General features: G+C 41.7%; 2 long non-coding RNA genes across 2 annotated transcripts in view; one reads left to right on the forward strand and one right to left on the reverse strand.

Moving 5' to 3' along the window:
- Positions 1-20,952, reverse strand: part of LOC137852566 (uncharacterized) — a 27,717-nt gene continuing 6,765 nt past the window's right edge. The window contains exon 3 of the long non-coding RNA XR_011093932.1: positions 1-1,257. This is a non-coding gene — a long non-coding RNA (uncharacterized lncRNA). The remainder of the gene's footprint in view (positions 1,258-20,952) is intronic.
- On the forward strand, positions 6,891-12,124 carry LOC137852561 (uncharacterized). Its single transcript, XR_011093930.1, has 3 exons — positions 6,891-8,718; positions 8,957-8,989; positions 9,182-12,124. It is a non-coding gene; the product is annotated as an uncharacterized lncRNA (long non-coding RNA).

The following is a 20,952-nucleotide window of genomic DNA, read 5'->3' on the forward strand; positions in this document are numbered from 1 at the left end:
ATAAGGCTTTATTTTTTTATGGAAATACATATTTGGCAATGCAGTAATGCTGCTTTCAGATGAAGGATGGATGAGGGAAGACTTATTAAAACAACAAATGAATTAAATCTATTAATTACAGGAAGGGTGGGAGAATGCAAGGGAGAAATTAGACTAAGGGCTTTCCATAAAATGTGTCGATTCTTGCTTTGATTTGGTTTAGCTTTGTGTTTAGCTATTGCCTAAGGAAAACTCTCTGATCGAACACATCCGATCTAATGTTAGATACAGTAAGTCTAATGCTTTGTGTGGAACATTGCTAGTTTACCAAAAAGTTGCAACAAACCCCTAACAAGTTCAAAGGGTGGAGGAGCAAGTTATTATTTCCCTAGAGATAGAGCAATTCAAATAAAATATTGTTTCTGCTCCCTGGACCAGAACTAGAAAAGGCTAGTTTTGCTATAATGGGGCCTCTTAATAAGGCCTATTACAGCAACAGAAATGGCCTGAAAAATTGTCAGCTTTATGCTGTAATTGAGGACTGTAAAAAGATCACAAGAATATTACCTAAACACCAATGAAGGGTGTTTTTTTTAGTAACAAGTACATTTCCTACATCTCTAAGCTTCCTAAGTACAACTAAAGGGAAATGAGCTATTTTCAGTGTTGCTGTAGAAAAATCCATTCAAGAGAATTAGTTTGACAGTCTCTGTACCTCACACTATCCACAGAAGAATGTCCCATACACATATCAGCTCATTTACCATTGTGAACTGTAACCTCTTACAGCAGCACAAACAGCTCTGGGGACAATTTGATGTAAATTCTGCGATCACTTAAGTCAGTGGAGCTTTGATAACTTCAGTGTGTATATTTCAGATTTACATAAGCACAAATAAGCAAAATCAAAATTGGGAACCACACTCAGCAAAGTTTTCTCACAGTTAGTCATATTTGCAGAAAGAGTTATTTGGTCTTTCCCTTCAAACATATTTGATAAGCCTTAAAAAACTCTTCCTCCCTCCAACACATGCACAGAGGTACTGCCAGAACATTTTTTATGTCCTCATTAAAGTGCTTTCTTGCCTTTGGGAATGTAAAAAGATGCGATTCTGTGTTAAAAAAATGATACAGAGACATTGTTGGCATAAACAGAGATGCAGTGGGTTGGTGGAACTTCTGCAGAATCCCTCTGCAGCCAGCTGCATTCAGCGCAGATGCTGCAGGTTATCATGCTTTCACCATGTCACGTATTTATGATCCCATAGGAAAACGAGACTGTATTAAAAAAAAAAAAAAAAAAAGAAAAGAAAAAAGAGCTGAGTCCAGCAATACTTTTAAAATAAGTGAGAGCAGGTAAAAACATGCCCCGCTTACAGCAGTGCCAAAAACATCTCGCTCAAATACACGTGGCATTCACTCAGATCCCAGCCTCCCAGTGAAATTCCACCTGCACGCCTGTCAGCCATGCAGAACTGCTCAGAGACTTATTTCTATCATTGTCAGTGGCCTTTTATCCCTATCTCTTTTAAGGTGCTTAATTCCTGATCTGAGCAACCAGGGAAGCTATGTATCTTTGAGGATCCAAGCCTAAACTTCACCGAATATCAAACAATTCAATCTGAGTCATTAAACTTATATGTCTTGAGGATTTGAAGAAATGTGCCCTGTCAGGAATACATGCTTACCAAGTCCCAGTACAAGATATGGATTATTCCTTCTGCTGTCCACATCCTAAAATTTCCTGTAGCCAGCAACTGAATTTAGTTACACTCCCTAACAGCTGGCACTCCCAACAGCTTGCAGGTGGTAACTTAAAATACATGTGGCTCCTTACTGGGCAGCAGATGAGCTGGTGGGAAATGACTGGGGCTTCAGTAAGTGGTCACAGCTTGCTGTATGTGAAGCTGAGACACCGGCAGCATTTGCTTCTACCTCTTGTAGCATATATCAGGAAGCCACAGTTACCCAGTTTGATAGAGCCACTGCTAATTCCCACCAGCAAGTTTCTCTTCCCACGCCCCAGGAGCTGCATAAAAAGGCTGGTTATGGCCTTCTTGCACAGAACTGCTCCACTGTTCAACCACTCACCCGTGAATTCTGAGGAGGAAATATTTTGCCCATTATGATATTTTATCTTGTGTCTGCTTCTAATGAACTCACAAAGTAGGAGGTACAAGAATTATGAGACTTTTCATTACAGCTGGTTAAGCCAGCATCTTCCATACTGAGTGCTGTATGTCAGCTGCTATTCATTTGATTTTAAACACTTATTGCTTTGGGGGGATTTAAAAATCACACAATATCCTGAGCTGGAATGGAACCCACAAGGATCACTGAGTCCAACTGCTGGCTCCACACAGGACCACCAAAAATCAAACTGTATGTCTGAGAGCCTCTCTCTCCTGCCATTAGTCAGGATCAGTTGTGCCTATACGATTCCTGGCACAGTGATTGAGCAGTTTATTGCCTTATCCCCTGAAGGTTGCCAAGGGAGGTTGCGGAATCACCCTGCGAGTGCTAACTACCCCCACTATTAAACAGCTCTTCCTAGCACCTAGCCTAAGTATTACTTGCTGCAATTCAGCTACTATGCACAGATAAGATACAGAACCACTCATTTCCTTCTATTTTGCAGCCACTTTGTCTGTGTTTTATGACTTTTTTCCATGTTTCCTCTGACTTCTTTTTCCTAGACTAAAGACTAACATCTTTCCTTGTAGATCTTAACTATTACCTTGAGTTACCATCAGCAGTATGGCACAATATTTGATTGATTGCATTTGATTGATTGCCATATTAACAACTTTCTTGTGTGTCTGAAGAACTGTACCAATCTTTCAAAATAAAAAATTACCATAAATGTCAAAAGTAATTATTATTACTACATATACAAATAAGCATTGTGTCTTTCCAGTGGTAAATATATTCAGGAGCACTGTGCTATGAAAATAAATAATTTATAAATGCATGGAGTTTTTATTAAACTCAGTCAAATTCTGCAGCTCATCTAACTACAACAATCATCTAGTACTGTGAGTTTGTTTTTATATGAGAGGAATATGCCATTCCTCTAATCAACTACCCTTTCACCTGCTGACAGTGGCCACATTCAAGATAGCTAGCAGCAAAATAAAGAAAAAGGAAATGATTTCCCCTCCCTTTTCACAAACACATTCTTCAATTTTTCCAGTATCTGGTGTTTATCAGTGTTTTAATTAAATAGCTCACCCATTCACTCTCTCCATACCAACAACTGATAAATCACCACAGAATGGAAAACTGCTTTGTGCGGGAAGTGTTCACAGACAAGAAAATTTATTCTGTCATTAATTACTTAGCATCAGCCATTTCTGATTTTTCAATAATAAAAATGGAGGTGTATCTGTGATGGTTAGAATTATTCAAAGGTACAGTGTTGAGTACTTCAGGTGCCCATGGTTAAAAGAGATCATGACAATATAACCCGCATGGGCAATTAATAATGGAATAAATCAGAACAAATTACATGCTGAAAGTATAAAGTAATGCTGGAACAAAGCAACAAAAGGAAAAACCACAAAGCTCTTTGTTTGGCAGATAGGTGAATCAGTTTCATCATCCTTTGTAACAAGATCATGCACTTTAATTAACCCTTAGAAAGCTGGTAGTGTAAATAATCCAAGGTAGCTGAAACCACCATCTTATATTTGGACCATTTTTGTAGAAGGCTGTCAGCTTTCCAAGCCCTCTTCACAAAAACTGGCCACAGAAGACAGGTGAAATATTCTTTTTAATGGATTAGGTACAAACATTCTCATTAAGGTGTAACCAGATCTCTTTAGAAAAACAAAGAACAAGAGGAAGAAAAATATATTTTTTGTACTTCGTCTTGAGAAAAAAAAGGAAAACAGAATAAATGAGGCTAAATGAGAATAAACTATAGCTAAGCAGATTCTGCAGCTAACCAAAAACATTCAAAAATAAGTGGTCTTGAGCTGTAGACCCAATCCTTCAGAAGCTTGTCTCTCAATCATCCCCACCCAGGTATAAATATTCAGAGTGAAGAGTTACAGCGCTGGGCTTTATGCTTCCCCCACAGAAAGCAGGAGATAGAATATGGAACAAATCCATACACAGTTGTATACATTGACACATATCATTCTCTTTTGTCTCTTCCCTATTTGCACTCAAACTGAGTGGTAGCTGGTTCATTTTAAGAAAAATATACTAAGCTATCAACACAGACGGACCTTAGCTGCTCTCAAAACACAGGATCTGGTCGGAGCTAGTTCTTGCACCCTGTGAAGCACAGGTAGGAGCCAGTCTGGTACTTGTGAAAAGGCTCCAGCACCTCAAGCACATGACATGCATGAGAAACACTGCCTTCTCTATCGGTCCTTATATCCAGGCTACTCGGAAGTCTCCAGCTTTGTTTTCAAAGCAAATAAACTCTCTAAGACACCACTGTGTTCAGAGACATGAACATTTACAGACACTGTGATCTTCCGTTCTTTGCCCTTCGGGACAGTAAATTTGTTTCACTGTCAGAATAACCTCAGCAAAACATTGCCTTTGTGACATCTCCCACCTTTGAGCTCTTCCACTGTCTCTTCGTTCCTACTCATTACACTGTTAACTTCTTGTTCTGGCTTCCAAGATCTCCCAGTTTCTCAGCCTTTCTATCAGTTCAGCATATTGTTGTCTTACCACCTACACTCAGCAACAACATAAGCCCTTTACAGTGACACCTGCTGTGCCACTAATCTGTTTAGCAGACACTGTTAAATCAGTTGTGATCAGACAGAACACAACCAGCAAAGCAGACATAACTCGGGCAAGGAAAGAAAGAGAGCAGAGTAGGGGTTTCACATGAGTTTGGTGAAGTTTGGCCTAGAACATTTTAGGACCTGGCTGAAGCTATTTCAGAGCCACTAGCAACTATCTTTGAGAGCTTGTGAAGGAAGGATGAGGTTTTCCTAAACAGCAAAGGGTGAATACAGTGTTGATCCATAAAAATAGACAGAAAGGAGAATCCTAGAAATGACAGAGCACTTAACCTAACACTTTGGTTCTTGGAAAGACACCAGAACAAATCAGTCAGTTCTTATGTAAGCACCTCAGTGATAGACACGTCAGCAGGGATTTGCCAGTATCAAGTCACTTCCGTACCAGTTAATTTTCTTTAAGGCAAGAAGCAAGCCCAAAACCCGGTGGAGAAATGCTCCCCAGCTGCCTTGTCAAGGTTTTGACACCACAACATGTAATGTTCTCATAGGCAAGCTGGGGCAGCATTGTAAGTCAGATGCAAAACAGCATGGAGAAATCACATCCAGAACAATGAGCTATCAATTGTCAAACGGGAAAGTTTATCAACCTGTGTGGGGCAGAGCATGGTTCGAGGGTGCCAGCTAGTTAATATATGCATTTGTGAGTGGGAAGCTGGAAAAGACTCACTACATCTGCAAACAATGTCAAACTGGAGGGAGCTGTGAGCACTCTGGAAGATCACAATTGAAAGCAATTGAGGCAACAGTGAGTAACTGCTCTGGGTCCCTTCCAGCTCTGTATGCTATGACTCTATTCTTCTTCATGTTTAACCCCTATGCAAAGCATAAGCTTTAATCCCCTAATTTGATATTTCTTAACGATTCTTTATGCATCTTGTGCTTTTATTCAGCTCCTTTTGGCCAAATCCAGATAGTTGTTGCTTGATTGCAAGGCTTGCAAGCTTTTTTTTTTTTTTTTTGGGGGGTGGGGGGAGGGGAGGCAGAATGCCTTCGACTGTATTTGCACCTCACCTTGTACAATAATTCCCAAACCTTTGGTCTGGATTCCAGGAGTTTACACATTACAAATCAACTAAAAGAAAATTAAAAAAATCAACATAAAACAGGCAGGCCTCTTTGTCAAAACAGATGAATGCTGTTTTCAGCATTAAAATATTCTGGATGTTTTAAATCAGGCCAGCATACCGGACAGGAATTCAGCTTAAATTTGCATCCACTTTTAAGTTACTTTCTTTTCATGTGATACCTAAGGCAAGAGTATTCAGTGCTGGTATGCACTAATAGCACACGTACTGAGGGCTGACACGTGGAAAATGAAGCAAAGTCTGTGTAAAATGAAATCATTCCATACAAGGACAGCAGGGCCTAAGGGATGGAATTACCAGCCCTAAATGGTGCAGCAGCCAGCTTCTGCACTGTCTGATCCTGCAAACATTGAACACACATGCTCAGCCTGACTATGAATAGCCCTATTGAGTTGAACGGAATTATTCACGGTAGTAAAGTTAAGTACGTGCATAAGCACTCACAGATTTGGGGTTTAGCACAGGGCAAAAGAAAAAAAGAAAGAAAAAAAAAAGAGGAAGGCAGACATTTCCTGTGCTACAGAGAAGTTTCAGTCCAACAGATCTGCTCAGACCCCAGTTGCCTATGCCTGTAGTTTTCCTCTCTGTAGACAGCCGTGGTCAGGTCTTCCTGGCAAGAAGATGGGAGGAGCACCCCCATGTTAGAGGCACTGCTGCTCCAACCCCAGCACCTACACAACCTCCATAGTGCTTCTGGACCTAAGATGGCCATAGAAAGCAACCTCGAATTTGGCACCTGTAGCTTTTTCACTCAGTTCATAGAAACTGAATCACAGGCAGTATTTTCATTGACAGTGAAAACACACAAGCCAAGAATAAAATCACACGGGCTTTTACAGACTGTCCTCACCCTCACCACACTGGTATTTTCCAAACAGCCAGCCAAATGAATACATATGTCCACAGTCTTGGAAGGGCCAGCCCTGTGCTGCGATACCTCTCCTCTTTGCTGTCTCTTCTAAAAATCATTCAGATCCGCTTTTGGTTTGCTTAATGGTTTTAAATATTTATTTTTTTTAGGGAATAAAGCAATTCACTGGATCCTAACAGGTACCTAGCCACAACAACAATAACAAAAATTATCTGTAAAAGATTTTAAATAAGCCTGAATTCTGTATGCTGTCATATTTCATTATTTAACCACTGGAATGGAGAAGGGATGGACCCATGGTCAAAGCACAAGGCTGATACTTAAGAAATGTGTCCTGACTGTTACAAATACATGTATGTGATTCTGAGTACATTATTCAAAGTCTTTGGCTGAATTTCCATCAGTGATTCATGATACCAATAGCCAACCCGAGAGCTTTCAAGTCTGATACTTAGAGACATTACACTCTGCATTCTGCAAACCTAGCAGATTTCCAGAACACATCAGAAGCTGCCTACCCAGTAAGCAACATTTTCAAAAAGGGGGGGGGGAGAGAGAGTATATAATCTCTTGAAATCATGAGCTTCAACTTGTAAACTGGAGCTGAAACTCAAATCATAGAACCATAGAATGGTTTGGGTTGGAAGGGACTTTAAAGACCATCTAATTCCAACCCCCTGCCATGGGCAGGGACACCTCCCACCAGACAAGATTGCCCAAAGCCCCATTCAGCCTGGCCTTGAACACCTCCAGGGATGGGGCATCCACAGCTTCCCTGGGTAGCCTGTGCCAGTGCCTCACTGCCCTCTGAGTGATGAATTTCTTCCTTATATCTAATCTAAATCTACTCTCTTTTAGTTTAAAGCCATAACCCATATCCTGTCACCACACCCCCAATAAAGAGTCCCTCCCCAGCTTTTCTGCAGGCCCCCGTAAGGCACTGGAAGGCCGCTGTAAGGTCTCCCCAGAGCCTTTTCTTCTCTAGGCTGAACAACCCCAGGTCCCTCAGCCAGTCTTCACAGGAGAGGTGCTCCAGCCCTTGATCATCCTCATGGCCCTCCTCTGCACTTGCTCCAATGTGTCCATGTCCTTCTTGCTGAACACAGGGCTCCAGGTGGGGTGTCATGAAAGCAGAGCAGAGGGGGGAGAACCACCTCCCTCACTCACCCTGCTGGCCACACTGCTTTTGACGCAGTCCAAGACTTCCAAGGCTTTATTTATTAATGAAAATATCCATCAGGAAGGTGTTCTGGACACAGGGTGTTGTCCTTTAAATCCTCCTCTCTGGTGTTTGTTTGCTCCAAAAGCCGTATTTGCTCCAAAAACCCATACCAGCCCCATAAGGGTTAACCCAAAGGCTATGTACTTATGTAACTACTGGAACCGAAACAGCCCCACCAGGAAAGTGCTTTACAGCAGAATACGTTTGACTTTGGCATGGGAAAATGATACCAACAGCCACTTTTAGGCTCGTACTTCTGCATCATATAACAGGAAGTGGTATATGCTGCTCTGACGATGCTGGTCTACCACACCAGTTCCTCTACAGAAGGGTCACAGCTGAGCAGGAAGCATAGGCCTAGCAGCCCCTATCCAGGTTCTCCCTCAGCTCTGCACAACAGCAAGGCATCAGGACACACCGAGCAGGGCTGAGATGACAGCAGCACTTGGGGTACACTGCTGCTGCCACCCCCTGCTGTGATAGAAGTGGGGCACTGAGGCAGAACCGACTGCAAGGCGGCAGCACAGCAGAGGAAGAATGACCTAAGATGAGGTATGGTGTAATTACAATTAATCCCTCCTGGCATAGCCATACTCTGTTCAGACGTCACTGGCAGGAGTTCAGGTTTGCATCTAGAGCTCATTTTGCTGACAATGGCTACAGTAAGCCATACAAGCTGAAACACAGCTTTGGGACCATAAACAGTGGCCGAGGTTGGACAACTGCACTGACGTACTCTCATGGCACAGTAACATACGTACCTCCTCCTCCAGAGACAGAGACCATGTGAAGGTAAGCTATCATCATGTTACCTGGCACTCATTTCCTTCTGCTTTTTCCACCTAGCGAAATTCAGAGGTGTTAGTCATTGCAGACCTGGTGAATTATTTTCACCAGTGGCTCTGCCAGCAATAAATGCTGATGCCTTCAAAATGTTTTGTGATTTTTACTTTGATGAAAAACACGCTAAGAAGTCCTCACTACTTGCATTTTATTTCAAACTTGTCTGATTTTTTATTTTTTTTTTCAGAAGGGATGATGAGCTCTGATCTCAGGACCAAAGGTAAGTACTTATTTCATGGGGATTATTCTGAACTAAAAGTGGGTTTAATTTTAGCACCCTTCTTCCTTAGTAAACAAATAGTAAGAAGAGACTTTATGTGAATAGACATGTACACATCCTTATTATATCCTGTCAGTGCACTGTTTGGTAAGATTATACTGTCATATGACAACAGACCTATTTGTATTACAGGCTTCACTTGAACAGAGAACATGTTTCAGCAATTTGGACTTCTAACTATTCGATGGGTGGGAGCGCTTCAGAGAGAAGATACTGACGAGCCTGTTTAAGCAGGTGGACAGAGAGAAGCTGTGGAATAATACTGAAGTGCCCAGCTAATAGAAGTCAGTCTTTTCATAAGAGTAAGGATAAGTATACATAAACAGTTTGTTTTCTCTCCAGAGATCACTCCAGTTGGCTTCAGGCAAGTGGAAGCCACAGCATCCATGCCCTTTCCAAGAGGAAGAAATTGGTTTCATCCTCTAGTTCTTGGTACAGATTCACTGAGCTGAATTTCTCCAAGAAATATTATTGGAGAACTTGCCTGAACTTCCAGGGCACATATAGAGGTGGTCTTAGCCCACCAGTTCACTGAAATTAACTAGTTATGGACAGCACATATTTTATTTCTGGCTGTTGGCTTCCTTCCAGTCAGTGTCAAGGCGCTGGCCCAGCTCAGAAAGGGGACCTGTTCAGCTGCTGAGATCAATACAGCCCTCAGGAAAGGAAGGAGTAGGAGGCAGAGGCTGCCCAACATAACAGAGGTTATAATGGCAGTGGCTTGTTACCCTGGGAATGCAGCTGGGTGCTTTGCTGAGCAGAGGCAGCTCCAGGGGGTTGGTAGGTGAAACACCCTTTAGTTAGCAGCTTTGAACAGGACTCCCAGTAAAAAATGGCAGGGATGTCATCGATGAGAAGGCTGAGGATAACATACAGGAGCTCCAGAGTGACCACACGCAGCTGTCTGAAATCCTGGAGCTGCTGAAAAAGTCTCTCTAATCCATCAGTGCAGAGCAGAAGTGCTACATAAGCAGGAATCTGAGTTTACATTGCAGCAAAGATAGCTCATTTACATTTCCTGGAATCTAGTATTTGTGCAGAATATCCGTGTGGTTTCTCCACTGCAATGTCACCTGTTAGTTCTACGGTTTCAGCCACAATAGTTTCATACAGCAGAAATGTTTTTCCTGGCCACAAAAGATTTGCCTTGCCCAGATACCAATCCCCTCATATGTTTATCTTGAGGTCTTAATGTGTCTGGCCCAAGGAAACAAAAATAAAAAAAAGGGCAAAGAATTAAAAACAAGCAGAGAGGACTGAAAAGGAAACTGGAAAACAAAGAGATCTAAAGAATGGAAAAGTGAACTAACATCAAAGATATCAGAAGAATAGCTCCAGCTGCAAGAATAGGAAGGTGTGGTATGTAATTCTTGTTTACTTTGTATACAATAGAGGGGTACCAGCACAATTCAGTGGAAGGCATTATTATTGCTTGTGTGCAACACCACACCTGAAATAGGGAGTTTCAACTTCACCAGGCTCAGGTCTTCCCTGAGGAATCATCTTCACCCACCCCAATAAGCTCCCTTTGCTAGCTCCTTGTAGAATGGCATTTTGGCATCTCCCACATCCTTTGCCAGTGTGCCCACTTGACTCCAGAAGGTGCATGGAGAGTAGGGTCAGGCTTGCTGTTTTTAAAATGAACTAAAACAAACGCTGAGAAACGTTAACCCTAGGACATTGACATGCTTACTTAAGAAAGAAAGGACTGGGCATTATGCTGCTAAAATCTGTTTGTCATGGGTTTAAGCCAACATGTTTTCTTTGAAATTTGGGCGGGTGCATGACATGGTCGGTTATTGCAGCTTGACAAACAGCTGGCAACTGGTTAAACTGCAGTAAAGCTGCCACTCTGCATCAAGAGGTCCCAAACAGCAGCACAGCCCAGACAAATGGATCACACAGCCTTCAAGCTGCAGCGCAGGCTCACATTCACAGAATCACAGACTAGTTTGGGTCGGAAGGGACCTTAAATATGACCTCGTTCCAATCCCCTGCCATGGGCAAGGACACCTCCCACCAGACCAGGTTGCCTAAAGCCCCATCCAGCCTGGCCTTGAGCACCTCCAGGGATAGGGCATCCACAGCTTCTCTAGGCAGCCTCTGCCTGTCACTCATCATACCACCAGGAGCACCAAGAGTTATACCTGATTCTTACTAAGGGTTAAAGACATTTAAAGTACTTGCTCAATGCCAGGCCTTGTTTGAGATACAGCAGCACCTAATTCCACTGCCACAGAGGAGCTGGCAACCTGTCTTGCTAGATGCAGGCTTTCATGCTTTACTGCCTGGTTTCCCTGAGAAAAAAGGCACAGTTCAACAGGATCTTGGATTCCCTGTTAAGAGTTGATTCTAGACAAAAGACGAATGAGGCACAGTAATACAAGTAAATAAAACGTTGGTTTAAAAAAAAAAATAGTTGAAGTGGAACCTGTTTTAGTTCATAACTAAAGAACAATGAAATGTTGAAGCAAACTGCAAGAAGGTAAATTCAGAGCTGGTAAGAATGTTGTTATATAGATTTTAAGAATTTCATCTAAACCTGACAGTGTCACTGAAGCTACAAACTAGGCAAAACTCTCCCAGGGTTTATATGTTTATAAAGCAGAGTTACAATAACCACTTTTTTTTTTTTTTTTTTTTTTTTCCAAATGGGAAGGACAACTAACTACGTGCTCCAGGGCTTAGTATTTAGAGATTGTGTTGTAACAAGGAGGAGACTGCTTTGAGGAAGAGATTATCTCACACATACTAATTAAAGACAAGTTGTGCCTTCCCCTACAGCATCCCATACTGACCAGTGCTGGAGAACGGGAATTGCCATGCTGAAACACACCCGAAAACGCATCAACTCCCATGACTTTTGTGAACGTGCCCTGGGCAGGTTGGGTGGAGGCCTTGGGGAAGGCTGGGCAATCAGGGGTTAATTCCCTAAGGGCCATGATAACTAAAGGAGATGAATAAATAAATAAATAAGAAAAAATAAAATGATTCTGAGTTGCTAAGCATTTTTTCTATGACCAAATCAAATGCAGTCTCCCATGTCACTCTCAGAAATAAATGCTCAGGAAGTTCTGTGGACAATACTTGCGTCTGTTCTGAGGTATGGAAGTGCCAGAGCAAGAAAAGCAGACAGACTCAACTTCTGCTGCTGGCTCTGCTAATTACACACAGGCCATTTGCCCCCAGTTTTACCATCTTTCAATGGGGAACAACAAAACAGACCACTGCTGTAAGCAACAGGCATTACACATGGCCAGCAGAAATGGGATTATTTTGTGCCAGGCGGTTCTAGAACTGTTAAGAATTGGGGTTTTGAGGGTTGTTTTGATTGGTTTTAATATATGCTATATACTGGGGCTATGTTTTCTACCTAAATCATATCCAGACTCCATTAGTTACCAAATGTGCAAACCATACAATTCCTGGGAAACAAAAAAATACTCAATGCATCTCTACTCCTTCAAGATTATGTACTATAGCTTATCTAGATACCATTGTTAAGGCCAATGTGACAAGCGTATCTAAAGCTAGATCTGTGCAAGCAGTACCCCTAACAGAGAAAGATTAAAAGGGAAAATGCAGGCAAGGTGGTCAAAGTACACAATAGATTGTTTTGTTGTGCTGTTTTTTGTTTTTCTCTATTAGGTAACTCCACAATTTAGCACAATGATATCCTCCCACATACTGAGTGTTGTTATCTTAGGACTTCAGCAGCAAACAAAGAAAATCTATGCTCTACTGATTTTAGATACATTAATTATAGATTATCATAGGTTCTACATGGGTCATAAGAACAAATTGATCACTGTTCCAAGAATTTAACAATCAAACTCATTTAAACATCAAACACAATGAAAAATAGAAAAAAATAATCATGAAGCATTTCTGACATCTGTGGCTGATGAGATAATTACAGGCAGTTTTTGTAGAGAATTGAAAAAAAAAAAAAAGTGAAATTTGAAGAGAGACCGAAGTGTCCCATTTCAGCGTGAGTGTTACTCACAGATATTTGGCATGAAGGGGAAAAAAGAGATATGAGAAGGAAAATGGAAAAGGTCTGTTCTAGTTTCACTGATGTTAGTAAGAATCTTCCCATTGTCTCAACAGGACAAATATGACCAAATACATCAGTTAACAAGAAGTCCTGGAAAGAGTAAGGAGAGGATGAAGGATATAAAGAATGAGAACAGATTGGCCTGGAAATGCCATGATGTCAGGATAAACTTGAACTTCACAAGAAGTGAACTGATATTAGGGAGGGTCTAATAAGTCACAGCCAAAAACATGATCACTCACTTATCTTTGTAGCTTTCCTTTAAATAAAATCATCAGTGATGTGAGAGACAGTAGTGACTATTATCCTCCTGGAAAGGTTTAAACTCCACTTGTCCTGAATACTTTCACCTATGATTGACTTGGAACTTTGTAATGAATACTAGAAGCATTAATCCTCATTGCAAGTGTGCTATCAGGATATTAAGGGGTTGGCTTGCACGGATATTTGGCCATTGTCTGCTAGGGAGGCCGGGAGATTGTCAGATAGTGATTAAATCTGTCTGGCTGTTCTGACATTTTACTCAGTGTCCACCAAGTCCTTTAATTTCTGTAAGTGTACGTTAGAGCTTGAGCTGCTGAGGGAAGTGGGAGAGGAAAAGATTAGGTCCTAGCACCTTTTCATATCAAGTTGGAGGTTTTTGTTTAAAAATCAAGCTTGAACAGTTCCCTAGCATGGGTAAAAGTCCTGTGTAAAAGACCATGTCACTCTCTGCCCAGATGGCCAGAAGCCATCATTTCCACAAGAAACAAAAGCAGCTAAAAGCTTTAAATCCTATCCCATTGTAGGAACACAATTGAATTCTCTTGCCAACATGAGGACAGAATATACATAGTCACTGCATAGGACTGTCAGTCTTTGTGGGAATTACTGAAGTCTAGCTGCAAGATTTCCATATACAGACATTTCCTGCCATGAGAATGTTACAGAACTAAGCCAGCATCCAATATAATCTAAAGAACAAAAAGAAAGCCTCTAAAATAGCAAGGAATAAGAAAAAATTATACACAAAGAACACTTCATACTTTCAATACAGGCATTTAAAGTAGAAGATATCAAGGTCATATCCTGCAGCTTTTATTCAGGCACATCAATAGGAGGGGGTTGTTAAAGAAAAGCCTGAGGCAGTATCTGACCTTTTCCATTTTTTTTCCTTTGGATAAGATGGTTACAAGATGCTGCCCAAGAACAGAACTACAGGACATGCCAAACTCAAATGCACATCTGCAACTGAGTAGTATCCACATTTCAAAACATGGCCCCGAAGAAGCTCTACAAATATCAGTACGAGGGACAAAAATACCTGGGTCTCCAAACTGTTAATGCAATCTAATGTTGCTATAAGCAAAGCAAAAGGAGTTTAATCAATCAGCCATTATATCATGTTTAAAGTGAACACAGAAATCCCCATGGAAGTCTGACAGCCTCCCAGCCCAGGAAACTCACTTTGTAGCTAAAAGTGAACTAACACAGATAATATGCACTGAAGCAACCCCTGCCCACCCACTTCCCAAGAAATCTTTTTTCAGCATAAAGAGGGGAAAGAGGTATAGTCTTTGACTGAACTGGCTGAAATATCCAACTCATCCCTCTGACCTGGAATCCAGCTGCCCAACATAAGGGCAGATACCAGAAAATTTCCCAAGAGTCATGATGGAGAGCAGCTCCCTCTTCCACAAGCAGTGTATGTGAAGTACCACCCTTGTGTCCCCACGTACACAGACACCTGAGCGAAAAGTAGCTGCCATTCATGTCAGCTCTCCTCCCATGTTGCCTCAGCTCAATCCGCTACAAAGAAAGGTAGGAATTATTAGACCTATGGTGTTCTTCCACTAATACTGTAACACCTCAGAGCTGTTCTGTACGCTCCCTGCAGCTCACTGCTATCATTATTAACCATTAGTTCATAACACCGGTTCCAGTGCTATCAGAACAGCTCTTAACAGTCATAAAACATCCACCTGGAAGCATTCACATGCCACTGCACACAGTATACAATAATGCGTGTTTTGTCTGACCACTAATTTGCTTGAAGAAATGAATTTTTGCTTTTTTCAGTGTAGGCTTGGAACAACTTAATTTTTATGGAATTTTCCACACCAAGTGTTCAGCTTCTTGTGGAAGAAAGCAGCTCTGAAAGACATACTAAAACAACCAGGGACGTGACATGTAGGAGGGAAATAGGAATTCCTCCATTTATGTCTGCTGGGCTGGGCTTGGTACCCCCCTTTAAGAGGGGCAGAGGCACCTCATGCAGAGCCTGTGGTTTACACGCGTGTAACATCTCCCTCTACTGGCTCAAACCGTGGGAGTACTCCAGTTCCCAGGCAGAAAAGCCTTCTCTGGAGTAAGAATCTCGAGTTTAGGTCCACCCTTTTGTTCTTCCACGTATTTGCAATCTCTCTCCATGACCCTAAAGCAGACAAGGTCTGTGTGATGGAGCAGGTGATGAAGAACTGGGCATTAGTTTAGTTGGCACAGTTCCCTAATGCTGAAGTCCTCAGTGAAAGTGCTTTGAAGACAAGGTGGATGTTGGGGCAGTTCTTGGGAACCCAGGATTAAAGGGAACAGCTGGTTTGTAGAACCTTTTATCTTGGACTGCAGAGTAATACCTGATATAACAACGCTGCTTAAACGATTTTGAAAACTAAGTTCCTAATGGTGACCCTTTAGCCTCTTCAGTAAAATCAGAGTCAAGTGGTAAACTATGGAGGTTTTGCCACATCTCAGATCTTTACTCTTTGAAGATGGCTTAGGATTGGAATTAGTATTATGAACTAACAACACTGTTTGCTGTAAAAATTTACACAATTGTAAAAAAAAAAAAAAAAAAAAAAAAAAAAAGTGAATAATTGAAAAATTAAAAGTTATTCATAGTAAGAGAATTACTTCATTTTCACTGTTCTCCATTTAAAAGCCTCTTTAATTCACCATTCCTTCCCTTTTATTCCCTTTCTTCCTCTGTTTGATAAGATTTTTCTAAGTTTCCCTTCCCCGCATCCTGCGTGCACGGAGAACCATTCATGCAGAATTCACCACAGGAAAACAAGCATAATATCCCACTCTTATATTCCCAAGAGGAAATTAACTGAAACTACCAGTCCTTGGGAAATTGGCATGGAAAAAAAAAAAAAGGCAGGAGATATTACTACAGTCAAGTTGTCAGGGAAACTGTTAGCACTCTGGTAGATCAGGAAAATGGGCTAACTGAAACATTTTCTTCTAAGTACCCAAGCAAAGTATAAGGTCCTTCATGGGGATGGGAGGTGCACAAAGCCTGAAAGCGTTATTGTTTTTGAAAGGCTTCATAACCCTATGGCATCTATGGGAGAGCTCTCTGCAGAGTGGACCCTTGCTAACTCTTCAGCACAGACATGGTTCTCTGAACAGGACATGGCCAATTTCCTCTTTGTGGAAGTCCTTCTCAAAGTTTCCATTGATAGACCATTCTACAGAACTCCTATGCCAAAAGATAAGGTGACATTTTCTAATGAAGTTATCTGTTTCTGTGTGTTTGTTTGTTTTTAAGTTATTTGTGCCCAAGCCTGTTACATTTCCTTTGCTACTCAAGGGATAGCAGATAACTGCCAGCACTAGACAGATTTCTGCTCCAACAGCCCTCCCAGCACAGACACACTCATACCCAAATGGTGCCTGGTTTTGCTGTGCTACATACTACAAATGCATATGCTCACCACATATGGCTGGGAAAGCACAAAGTGACAGCTAGAAGAGTGTTCCTCTGGTATAACTGCACTTGCTGTAGTCTACTTGGGAGCAGAGTGATGCAGTTAAATGAGAAAAAGCATCACTCCTATGCCAACCTCTCTCTTGTTGACTTTGCTGTGAATGACTGTAGTGACAGCAAATACACAAACTGTGGGCCAGAAAGTGAGAGAAGAAAACCTAGGATCTAGCCCCGAACCAGGTCTGCAGTAGATACGTTTCAGGTGAATAAATCAATCTGCCTTTATATATTGTATGTGGAGACGCCTCAGTCACCTGGTAGACAAAGGTATCTCTGTGTAGCTCTCACAAACCATGTCCAAACTCGTGTTCCACAAGCATTAACAGCCAGCAACAGACTTCACACTGTTGTTGCATCCAAATGGACAACTCTCAGCAAGTGACCCCGTTAATAATACATGAGTCAGTGTGGGTTATTCTAACCAAAAATCCTTGCAGGAGGCCCAGAGAAGGCTTGAGTTTTCAATGGAAGAAGCAGAAGGGTAAAGAGGAGGAGAAAAAAAAATCTAAAATAACTTGCTGGCAATCATAGCATGTTAACATCAGAGTCAAAATTAAAACTTTCTGGACCATAGCATATTTTTTTCTTCCCATTACCCTTTTCTCAGAAATAAAGCCAAAGCTTGTAAATACATTTATTTGGTTGCAGACTTGGAAACCTGCTAAAGACAAAATTTTGTGGGCTGATTTTACCTTCTGTGCTGCAGGTTACAGGAAGTTTCCTCACACCTGCATGGCTTGCTCATAGAGTATTAAAATATTGCTCCTTCTCCAGTTACTCAATTTGCCTGCTTGAACTAGAGACCTACCAGCCCTTTAGATTCACCCAGCTTGCATCTGCTGAGCCTCGCCAAAAGTGCTTGCCATCCTTGGCTCCCATCACCTCAGAGCGTGAGGATGTGCACGCACATATACGAGGTGTGTTAAGAGGTTAAAAGGGTGAATTTGTGCTGGGAGCATCATGTAGATGATTGGAGCCTCAGCTTGGCACAAGAAGAAAGGCCGAGACATGCCAGAATTTGCAGAGACATATTCCTCAAGCTGCTTGAACTGTGCGTGGCTCTCAGACTCCGAGCAAAGACCACAGGACTCGAGGTCACCACATCCATACAGATAGTTGTCAAGCACCTGAGCACACACAGGTGATTCAGGCCACATCTGAGGCCTTGCTGTTGAGGGCACTTTGCCTCATACCCGCGTGCAAAGGGCTCCTCTCTCACACTCCTGACAAGGAGCAGCCATTAGACTCAGATCATCATTTCACTGCCTGTAAACCTCCAGAGCAGAGCAGCTTAACCTTCCTTTTCTGAGAAGGAAGAAAAAAAAATGCACAGAAATTCTCCAAGCACACATTGGAAATCTACTGAGGCACAGGAAAAAGGCTGAAACCCAAACCTGTAGCCTCAAGGGCAAGAAGGGACTGCATAGCTCTGCCTGGACATCCCACCTGCGATGCGTGACTTTTCCCAGCAGTGCTTATGCTCACTTTTCTTCTAAATGAAAGTGCTAAACCATCCATGCCAACAGCTGAGACTTGAAAAAAGAGCCAAGGCCCTATTGCTGCAATTAAAATCACCCTGTTGAAAACAACAGTCAGGAAGGGTACTTCTGTACACCCTGGGATTCAGGTTCAGGTGAAGTCACAGCTCAGCAACTGATTTCCTGAGTGATCTGAATAAGACATTCCTGTGCCTCAACAGCCAATGTAACATGGAAACAGAGCCGCCTTTCTCCCAAGAGCACCTTTTACTGGTACACAGAGCTAGCTCTAAGGTTATGTATACACCACATAATTTAGAAGGACTGAGAAATGTCTGTGCCAGTTCTGAGATAAACTACTTCAGAGGGTAGCAGATAGTCATATTAACACTGCCTTGTGCCAGTGGGCCCTGATGAGAAGCAGGATCTATCCTACAGGATGCCAGCTGGGGACCTTTCTCTTTCTACTGCTAACATCAAGACCCTCCAGAGAACCAAAGCTGGCAAGTGCACCCAGCACAAGTTCATACAGCAAAGGCAAGGCTGGTGCTCCTCAGCTCCCCTGGGGAATGATCTCCATGCCAAAAATGAAACTCAGATTCTCTCTCTGTGAACACAGCAGCTTTGCTCTGGGATTTTGTGAGAGAGAGAGGAAAACGTTGCTTCATGGAGCTGGGGAGAGGGAGAGTGAGGCTTCTTTGGAAATCAGAGGCTGTGCATGTAATGCAGGTTGATGACAAAAACTTGGTGGATAGGACAGAGAAAGAAGAACAGTACCACAGAAAGGGCTTAACATAACAGCCAAACACATGAGCATTGCTCCTCAATAACCTTTAATACAGCACATATGTGGACCTGCAAAACCCATACAGTGCCACAAGTCTTGATGCAGGGTAGCATCAGGCCTTGTAAACCCACTGAATGTCCAACACATTCAGACACCTCATCAGCTTTAATGTGAGTCATGCATCTAATTAAGATTTGGCAAATTTCTACCTCTGTGCATATCCCATGAACCTGTACTGAAGTACAGAGGAGACCATTGGCTGGAATAGTATTTCTGTCCAACAGAGGATGCAAGGCATTGAGAAGAATGACACAGCATCACTGTATCTGAGAAATGGTAGCCCCAGAATCATGCGATGCCTTAGATGTACAGTAGCTTCCAAATTTGGTTGTTTTCTCTGCAGGCCCGTTCTCTGATGCAGACTACCACCTACTGCATGCTCCAGCCTGCATTCAGCACCACCCTACTCACAAGATGTAATTTTGCAAGAAATCGAGGTGGTTTCAGCATATTTCAAGGTATTAAAATCAGTTTAGTAAATATCAAACTCTGAAGTAAAGTAGATAATGGGCATTAATCACCCAAGTGAAGTCATTAGTTGCGCAGTGTTCATGGCTTTTCCTGAACCTGCAGCATCAATGAGGCCAGAACGAAACAAACCTTATCTGACTTGGTATAGCAAATCCAGCTGTTACTTTAAAGGAATCAAATTCCCCCCCTTCCCCCCCAGTGTTCTCCCATTTTACTTTTGCTAATTACACTGGTACAGAGATCTTAAACATTTTTATGGCACAATAAAAAGGTAATAGCTCATCTGACCTGCAGAGGCATAATTACTACAAATATATCTATAATGCACATAATGATTCTGGACGGCATGTTTCCACAAGCAAAAGCCAAAATGAGCAAGCAGACAGTTGAAAAACTGTCAGTTTTCTAAAATAGTGAGTTGAAAAATGCCATTTTTCTAAAATAGTGAGTCCTCTAGAAAGACTAACACTGCTGACAAAAACCTATAGGCCTGTGTCTCAGGCATCACCTGTTATTTTGTCTTTCCTCACACTATCAGTTAGGTTGTGAATTTTCAGATGGTTGTTTTTTGTTTGTTTGTTTTCCATATTTTGTCATTTATGCCATGTTTACAGTAAGCAAAACGAATCGTACAAAGAATCATTCAATAAACACTGTCCTCCACTCCAGAAAGTCAGATTCCAGTCAGTTGTTCACCACTATGGAAATAGTTGTTTGCTATTTATACATACTTAATGCAGGAGATATCAAGATTGATTAAAAAAGCCAAACAAATTCAGACATCCATTTATATGTTCATATTATGTACATATAGTTGCATATAGAATGTGATTTATCAATCCAGTCCCTTGCTATTGCAGGCAATGTCCTTAGACAGTTTTCTATCACCAGAAGGAAAGTTTGCATGCCTAAAATAAAAGCCAGGTTCTTAAACCCCCATTCAAATTATCCCCATTCTTGAAATACAAGTAGGGAAGAGGAAGAAGTTGGGGAAGAAAGGAAGGAGGAAAAAAATGTTTTTCTTTTTGGAGTTCAGAAAATTAAAAAAAAAAAAAAAAAAAAAAAGAGTGAAATATGGAAAATAATCTAATCTTAGCAAAGAAAGCGTTCTGGAAGTTTTGAGTTGTACTTAAAATGCAAAGTGTTGAGGGATTCTGAGGAGTCCAGACATGTATTTCTCTCAAGCCACAAGGTAATGACTGTTTGCATTTCTCTCAGTCACAATGTCCAGAAAGATTTTACCTTAAAAATACCACAGCAACTATCTTAGAAAAGACTACCTCTGCTGCAGAGAGCTGCTGC

The sequence above is a fragment of the Anas acuta genome, chromosome 2 (genome assembly GCF_963932015.1).
Source record: "Anas acuta chromosome 2, bAnaAcu1.1, whole genome shotgun sequence".
Classification (NCBI taxonomy): Eukaryota; Metazoa; Chordata; class Aves; order Anseriformes; family Anatidae; genus Anas; species Anas acuta.